Below are 9,296 nucleotides of genomic sequence, written 5' to 3'. Positions count from 1 at the left end.
AAACACTTTTCCCATCCAATTAACATTTGACAACAATGCGAGTATCAAACAATGTGTCAAAAATCAGTGTATAAATAGCAAAGGTCAATCAGTAAGAACCTTGCTACATGTACACTATGGTGCAAACTTTAATTTACACTTTACCACGTGACATTACCCTGTTGGATTGTTTAAATTTCAAACAATTTTTCCATCCAATTGACACTAGACAACAATGCAAGTATTAAACAACGTGTCAAAAATTAATGTACAAATAGCAAACTTAAAAGGTAAGAACCTTGCTACATGCGCACTATGGTGTACACTTTATTTTACACTTTGTCAAGTGACATTACACTGTTAGACAGTTTAAATTTCAAACAGTCTTCCTATCCAATTGGCACTTGTCAATAATGTAAGTGTCAAACAACGTGTCAAAAATCAGCGCACAAATAGCGAAGTTCAACCTTGATAAAACCTTGCGACATGAACACTATGGAATACACTTTAGATTACACTTTAACAAATGTCATTACCCTGTTAGACAGTTTAAATTTCAAACAATTTTCCCAGCCAAATGACACTTGACAACCATGCAAGTGTCAAACAATGTGGCAAAAGTCAGTGTACAAATAGCAAAGTACAATCGGTAAGAACCTTGCCACATGAACACTATGGTGTAAACTTTAATTTACACTTTGCCATGAGACATTACCCTGCTGGATAGTTAAAATTTCAAACAGTTTTCCCATCCAATTGACACTAGACAACAATGCAAGTGTTGAACAATGTGTCAAAAATCAGTATACAAATAGCAAATTTCAATCGGTAAGAACCTTGCTACATGTACACTATGGTATACACTTTGGTTTACACTTTGCCACGTGACATTACCCTATTGGACAGTTTAAATTTCATACAGTTTTCCCATCCAATTGACACTTAACAACAATGCAAGTGTCAAACGTGTCAAAAATCTGTGTACAAATAGCAAAGTTCAATCGGTAAGAACCTCGCTACATGTACACTATGGTACAAACTTTAGTTTACACTTTTCCACGTGACATTACCCTGTTAGATTGTTTAAATTTCAAATGATTTTCCCATCCAACTGTCACTAAACAACAATGCAGGTATTAAACAACATGTCAAAAACTAGTTTACAGATAGCAAAGTTCAAACGGTAAGAACATTGCTACATGCACACTATGGTGTACACTTTAGTTTACACTTTGCCATATAACATTACCCTGTTGGACAGTTTAAATTTCAAACAGTTTTTCCATCCAATTGACACTAGACAACAATGCAAGTGTCAAACAACGTGTCAAAAATTAGTGTACAAATAGCAAAGTTCAATCAATAAGAACCTTGCTACATGTACACTATGGTGCACACTTTAGTTTACACTTTGCCACGTGATATTACCCTGCTGGATTGTTTAAATTTTAAACAATTTTCTCATCTAATTGACACTAGACAACAATACATGTATTAAACGTGTCAAAAATTAGTGTACATAAAGTGAAGTTTAATCGGTAAGAACCTTGCTACATGTACACTATGGTGTATACTTTAGTTTACACTTTGCCACGTGACATTATCCTATTGGACAATTTAAATTTCAAACAATTTTCCCACCCAATTGACACTAGACAACAATGCAAGTGTGAAATAACGTGTGAAAAATCAGTGTACAAAGAGCAAAATTCAATCGGCAAGAACCTTGCTACACGCACACTATGGTGTACATTTTAGTTTACACTTTGCCACGTGAAATTACCCTTTTGGATAGTTTAAATTTCAAACAGTTTTCCCATCCAACTGACACTAGACAAAATTGCAAGTGTGAAACAGCGTGTCAAAAATCAGTGTTTAAAGAGCAAAGCTCAATCGGTAAGAATCTTGCTACATGCACACAATGGTGTACACTTTAGTTTACACTCTGCTACGTGACATTACCCTATTGGACAGTTTAAATTTTTATAGTGTACATTTTGGTTTACAATTTACCATGGCACATTACCTTTTTTGATAGTTTAAATTTCAAATAGTTTTCCCATCCAATTGACGCTAGACAACAATGCAAGTGTGAAACAACGTGTCAAAAACCAGTGTACGAAGAGCAAAGTTCAATCGGTAAGAACCTTGCTACATCCACACTATGTTGTACACTTTTGTTTGTAATTTACCACGTGACATTACCCTGTCGAGTAGTTTAAATTTCAAACAGTTTTCCCATCCCATTAACACTTGACAATAATGTAATTATCAAACAACGTGTTAAAAATTAGTGTACAAGTAGCGAAGTTCAATCGGTAAGAAGTTTGCGACATGTACACTATGGAGTACACTTTATATTACACTTTGCCACTTGTTATTACCCTGTAGGACAGTTTAAATTGCAAATAATTTTCCCATCCAAATGACAACGGACAACAATGCAAGTGTTAAACAACATGTCAAAAATTAATGAAGAAATAGCAAAGTTCAATTGGCAAGAACCTTGCTACATGTACACTATGATGTACACTTTAATTTACACTTTGTCACGTGACATTATCCTGTCGGAAAATTTAAATTTCAAACAATTTTCCCATCGAATTAACACTTGACAACAATGCAAGAATCAAACAAGGTGTCGAAAATCAGTGTACAAATAGCAAAGTTCAATCAATAAGGACCTTGCTACATGTACACTATGATTTACACTTTAGTTTACACTTTGCCACGTGACATTATCCTATTGGACAGTTTAAATTTCAAATAGTTTTCCCATCGAATTGACACTTGACAACAATGCAAGTGTCAAACAACGTGTCTAAAATCGGTGCACAAATAGCAAAGCTCAATCGGTAATGACCTTGCTACATGTGCACTATGGTGTACACTTTAATTTACACTTTGCCACCTGACATTACCCTGTTGGACAGTTTTTGTTACAACCCATATTTCTATCTAGTCAAAGTCAATAGTGGAATTTTCAAAGTCAAGTCAAATGAGGACTTGTATGAAATAAATCATTTTTATTGGAACTCGATTTACCAAATCATTTTATTTGGGTTTATCTTATAAATTATAAATATATTTTGAAGGTTAATTGCATACATTTTTAAGTTGGAAACTTACTTATATAATTTTGGAAGTGTTAGGATTAAATGTGATATGAAAAAGGGAGTTGAAGAACTTAGTTTGCAATTATGGGTTAGTGGACCATTTAATTCAACCATTTGACCCATTCTCTCTCAATTTCACACCAAAACACACACAGAGAGTAACGAGAGAAGTAGAGATTGATAGTGAAGGGAGAGAAAAGAAAAGAAGAAAGGAAAAAGAAAAGGAAAAGAAGAAAGGAAAAAGAAGAAGAAAAGAGGTAAGGTTAATCTCTTCAAGTTGGGTTTAATTTTTCCACTTTGTTTTCAAGTGATTAAGTATGATTTATATTAAATTTTTAGGGTTTTAACTTGTAGAATAAAATGTCAAATTTTAGGTGATATTTGTACGAATTGGAGCTCAAGTTTGGGGATTTCTTCATTTCCAATTTCAGCTAGGTAAGGGATATTATTTTAGCAAACCCTAGAAATTTTATTTGGGATTTTTGGGATTAAGTATGTTCATGAAAATGATGATGTTGAGAAAATATGAAATTATGGAACAAGAGGAAAAATTTAATTAGTTGAATTATAGCAACTTCTTGTCACTTGAATGATGTGGATTATCATAGTGATGTTTGGAAGTGAAGGTTATGTTGATACATTAGTTATTAGTCAATGGATTAAAAAGTGTGATTAGCTCCAATTAATAAAGGAAAATTTGAGAACTTATTAAAGTGTCCAGAAAATTTAATTTTAAGTTCTATCATTAGATATTAAGGTTTCTTGATTAGATAGAGGATAAACTGGTTATTAAAATCGTATTTCAGGCGGTGGCGAGGAAATTGGAAACGTTTATCAGCCAATCTAGCTTGTAGCTCATACCTTGTGAGTGGATAAAACTTATTTTTCAGAAATAAGTATTCTTTAATTTTTAAAGTTATTTATTTTATAAAGTTGACTTCATAGCATGATTTTCAGAATAAAATGGATTTTATTATCAATTGCTTTTAAAGTTAAATTCAGTTCAGTTAAATTATTTTAGTAGCATGTTATATTCTTATTACATGTTTCAGTATAGTTAAAGTTATTTCTAAAAACCATCAGAAAGTACCTAGGTGATTTTACCCCAGTCTGCATTGATGTGAATGTGTTTCCACAGTGTATGACTAGTTACAGTGATTTTACCTGCTCTGCACTATCGTGAATGTGTTTCCATAGTGTATGACCAGATTATCAGAGGTCTTTGGGACCCATTCTCGTACACATATAGGCTTTGGACCGTGTATTAGGGTGATTAGCCTTTGGGGCAGCTCTGCGTACGTATGACCAGATTATCAGATTATCAGATTTGAATGACTTTGCCTTGTACATCGAGATTACTCTGTACATGAGCAAGGCTATTCATTGGGTACTCTTTTTGTGTGATTTTTCACTATTTATTCAGTTCTCAGATTTTAGATTATGGAAGTCAGTTAATTCAGTTTTCAGAATAAAGCTTTCAGCTTATACTATTGAGCAGCAGCAATATTTCATAGATTTTCATGAATATCAAATTCTTTATATTTGTTATATTTCACAGATACTTATCTAGAATTTAGAATAAAGAATTTTATAATGTAATCATGTCTAGTTTTTGAAAGTATTACTAGATTCAGAATTTCTCAAGGATTTAATAAAATTGGAATTTTTAGAAAATATGCATAAATGGAAAAAGTTTACTTATTTAGAAATCATCCACTCACTGAGTTATAAACTCGTATATTTTTATCATGCATTCCTATCAGGAGACCATCGATTTTGAGATACTAGGAAAAGCCTACTGAAGCGAAAGAGACCGTTTCATAGTATGTAATGTATAGTTGGGAGACTCATGTTTATTAAGTACTTGTCTAATATTTGGTGTGTCATGCACTTCGTAGAAAGGTTTGTAATTGATGTAATGCTTGCATGTTGACATGATGATCTTGTAGAAGCACTCAGTCGAATTTTGTTATATTTTGTTATAGTTGTGGTGGTATTAGAGGAAGTGGTGGTTTCCAAATCTTTTGGCTTAAATGTCTATTTGAGGTTTTGATGATTTTCAGGTTGGTTTTGTCCATGTTACAAGGGAAACTCTGTCAAAATTTTTATAGAATTATGTCATGGTCAAGTATGTCACGTTTCCCTTGGTGGCGGGTCTAGCATTTAGCTGGCATCTACCATCGGTGCACGACACATGTTGAGTCAATTAGGTTAAATCGGGATGGGTCGTGTCAGTTTTAATTTCAAATACTTTTCCCCTCCAATTGACACTTGACAGCAATGCAAGTGTCAAACAACGTGTCAAAAATCAGTTTAATAATATCAAAGTTCAATCGGTAAAAATCGTGCTACATGTACACTACTGTGCACACTTTAGTTTACAATTTGCCACGTGACATTACCCTATCGAACAATTTAAATTTAAATCCATTTTTGCCACCAATTGACACTTGACAACAATGTAAGGAAAACAATGTGTCAAAAATCAGTGTACAAATCACAAAGTTCAATCAGTAAGAACCTTGCTACATACACACTATGGTGTACGCTTTCGTTTACACTTTACCACGTGACATTATCCTGTTGGACAGTTTAAATTTCAAACAGTTTTCCAATCCAATTGACACTTGACAACAATGCAAGTGTTAAACAATGTGTCAAAAATCTTTGTACAAATAGCAAAGTTCAATCGGTAAGTACCTTGCTACATGTACACTATGGTGTAACTTTTGTTTACACTTTGCCACATGACATTACCCTATCGGATTGTTTAAATTTCAAACAATTTTCCCAACCAATTTACACTAGACAACAATGCAAGTATTAAACAACGCGTCAAAAATTAGTGTACAAATAGAAAAGTTCAATGGGTAAGAACCTTGCAACATGCACACTATGGTGTACAATTTAGTTTACATTCTGTCACGTGACATTACCCTGTTGGACAGTTTAAATTTTAAACAATTTTCCCATCCAATTGACACTTGACAATAATGCAAGTGTCAAGCAACGTGTCAAAAATCAGTGTACAAATAGCAAAGTTCAATCGGTAAGAACCTTGCTACATGTACACTATGGTGCAAACTTTAGTTTACACATTGCCACATGACATTACCTTGTTGGATTGCTTTAATTTCAAACAATTTTCTCATCCAATTGACACTAGAAAACAATACAAGTATGAAACAACGTGTCAAAAATTAGTGTACAATTAGCAAAGTTCAGTCGGTATGAACCTTGCTACATGCACACTATGGTGTACACTTCAGTTTACACTTTGCCAAGTGACATTACCCTATTGGACAGTTTAAATTTCAGACAGTTTTCCCATCCAAATGACACTTGACAACAATGTAAGTGTCAAACAACGTGTCAAAAATCAGTGTACAAATAGCAAAGTTCAATCGGTAAGAACCTTGCAACATGTACACTATGGTGTACACTTTAATTTACAATTTTTCACGTGACATTACCCTTTTGGACAGTTTGAATTTCAAACAATTTTTCCATCCAATTAACACTTGACTACAATGCAAGTGTCAAATAACGTGTCGAAAATAAGTCTACAAATAGTAAAGTTCAATCGGTAAGGACCTTGCTACATGTACACTCTGGTGTACACTTTAATTTACACTTTTCTATGTGACATTATCTTTTTGGACAGTTTGAATTTCAAACAGTTTTCCCATCCAATTGACACTTGACTACAATGTAAGTGTCAAATAACGTGTCAAAAATCAGTGTACAAATCCCATCCAATTGACACTTGACTACAATGTAAGTGTCAAATAACGTGTCAAAAATCAGTGTACAAATAACAAATTTAAATTGGTAAGGACCTTGCTACATGTACACTATGGTGTAAACTTTAGTTTACACTTCGCCACGTGACATTACCCAGTTTGACAGTTTAAATTACAAACGATTTTCCCCTCCAATTAGCACTTGACAACAATGTAAGTGTCAAACACGATGTCAAAAGTCAGTATAAAAATAGCAAAATTCAATCAGTAAGGACCTTGATACATGTATACTATTGTGTACACTTTTGCATACTCTTTGCCACGTGACGTTACCCTGTTGGACAGTTTAAATTTCAGACATTTTTCCACCCAATTGACACTTGACAACAATGCAACTGTTAAACAACGTGCCAAAAATTAGTTTACAAATAGCGAAGTTCAAACGGTAAGAACTTACTACATGCACACTACGGTGTACACTTTAGTTTACACTTTGCCACGAGACATTACCCTATTGGATAATTTAAATTTCAAACAGTTTTCCCTTCCAATTGAAACTTGAAGACAATGTAAGTGTCAAACAACGTGTCAAAAATCAGTGTAAAAATAGCAAAGTTCAATCGGTAAGAACCTTGCTACATGAACACATTAGGGTAAACTTTAGTTTACAATTTGCCTCATGACATTACCCTGTTGGACAATTTAAATTTCAAACTGTTTTTTCATCCAATTGACACTTGACGACAATGCAAGTGTCAAACAAAGTGTAAAAAATTAGTGTACAAATAGCAAAGTTCAATCGGTAAGAACCTTGCTACATGTACACTATGGTGTAAACTTTATATTACACTTTGCCACGTGACATTACCCTGTTGGATTGTTTAAATTTCAAACAGTTTTTCCATCTAATTGACCCTAGACAGCAATGCAAGAGTTAAACAACGTGTCAAAAATTAGTGAAAAAATAGTAAAGTTCAATCGGCAAGAACCTTGCTACATGCACACTTTAGTTTACACTATGCCACGAGATATTACCCTGTGGGAAAATTTCAATTTCAAACATTTTTCCATCCAATTGACACTTGAAAACAATGCAAGTGTCAAACAACATGTCAAAAATGAGTGTCCCAATGTCAAAGTTCAATTGGTAAGAACCATGCAATATGTACTCTACTGTGTACACTTTAGTTTACACTTTGCCACTTGAAAACAATGCAAGTATCAAACAACGTGTCAAAAATCAGTGTACAAATCGCAAAGTTCAATCGGTAAGGACCCCGATACATGTACACTAATGTGTACACTTTTGTTTACTCTTTGCCACGTAACGTTACCCTGTTGGACAGTTTAAATTTCAAACAGTTTTCCCACCCAATTTACGCTTGACAACAATGCAACTGTTAAACAACGTGCCAAAAATCAGTTTACAAATAGGGAAGTTCAAACGGTAAGAACCTTACAACATGCACACTACGGTGTACACTTTGCCACGGACATTACCCTGTTAGAGAGTTTAAATTTCTAACAGTTTTTCAAAAAGTTTTCCCATCCAATTGACACTTGACAACAATGTAAGTGTTAAACAACGTGTCAAAAATTAGTGTAAAAATCCAAATGACACTTGACAACAATGTAAGTGTTAAACAACGTGTCAAAAATTAGTGTAAAAATCCAAATGACACTTGACAACAATGTAAGTGTTAAACAACGTGTCAAAAATTAGTGTAAAAATCCAAATGACACTTGACAACAATGTAAGTGTTAAACAACGTGTCAAAAATTAGTGTAAAAATCCAAATGACACTTGACAACAATGTAAGTGTTAAACAACGTGTCAAAAATTAGTGTAAAAATCCAAATGACACTTGACAACAATGTAAGTGTTAAACAACGTGTCAAAAATTAGTGTAAAAATCCAAATGACACTTGACAACAATGTAAGTGTTAAACAACGTGTCAAAAATTAGTGTAAAAATCCAAATGACACTTGACAACAATGTAAGTGTTAAACAACGTGTCAAAAATTAGTGTAAAAATCCAAATGACACTTGACAACAATGTAAGTGTTAAACAACGTGTCAAAAATTAGTGTAAAAATCCAAATGACACTTGACAACAATGTAAGTGTTAAACAACGTGTCAAAAATTAGTGTAAAAATCCAAATGACACTTGACAACAATGTAAGTGTTAAACAACGTGTCAAAAATTAGTGTAAAAATCCAAATGACACTTGACAACAATGTAAGTGTTAAACAACGTGTCAAAAATTAGTGTAAAAATCCAAATGACACTTGACAACAATGTAAGTGTTAAACAACGTGTCAAAAATTAGTGTAAAAATCCAAATGACACTTGACAACAATGTAAGTGTTAAACAACGTGTCAAAAATTAGTGTAAAAATCCAAATGACACTTGACAACAATGTAAGTGTTAAACAACGTGTCAAAAATTAGTGT

General features: G+C 33.3%; 1 long non-coding RNA gene across 1 annotated transcript; it reads left to right on the top strand.

Annotated features, from left to right (window-relative positions):
* The first annotated feature begins 3,313 nt into the window (after positions 1-3,313).
* On the top strand, positions 3,314-4,011 carry LOC111404836. The gene is made up of 3 exons (XR_002704696.1): positions 3,314-3,352; positions 3,470-3,530; positions 3,902-4,011. It is a non-coding gene; the product is annotated as an uncharacterized LOC111404836 (long non-coding RNA).
* The last annotated feature ends 5,285 nt before the right edge of the window (positions 4,012-9,296 follow it).

The sequence above is a fragment of the Olea europaea genome, chromosome 11, assembly GCF_002742605.1.
Source record: "Olea europaea var. sylvestris chromosome 11, O_europaea_v1, whole genome shotgun sequence".
Taxonomy (NCBI): domain Eukaryota; kingdom Viridiplantae; phylum Streptophyta; class Magnoliopsida; order Lamiales; family Oleaceae; genus Olea; species Olea europaea.
This window is presented reverse-complemented; position numbering and strand designations above follow the sequence as displayed.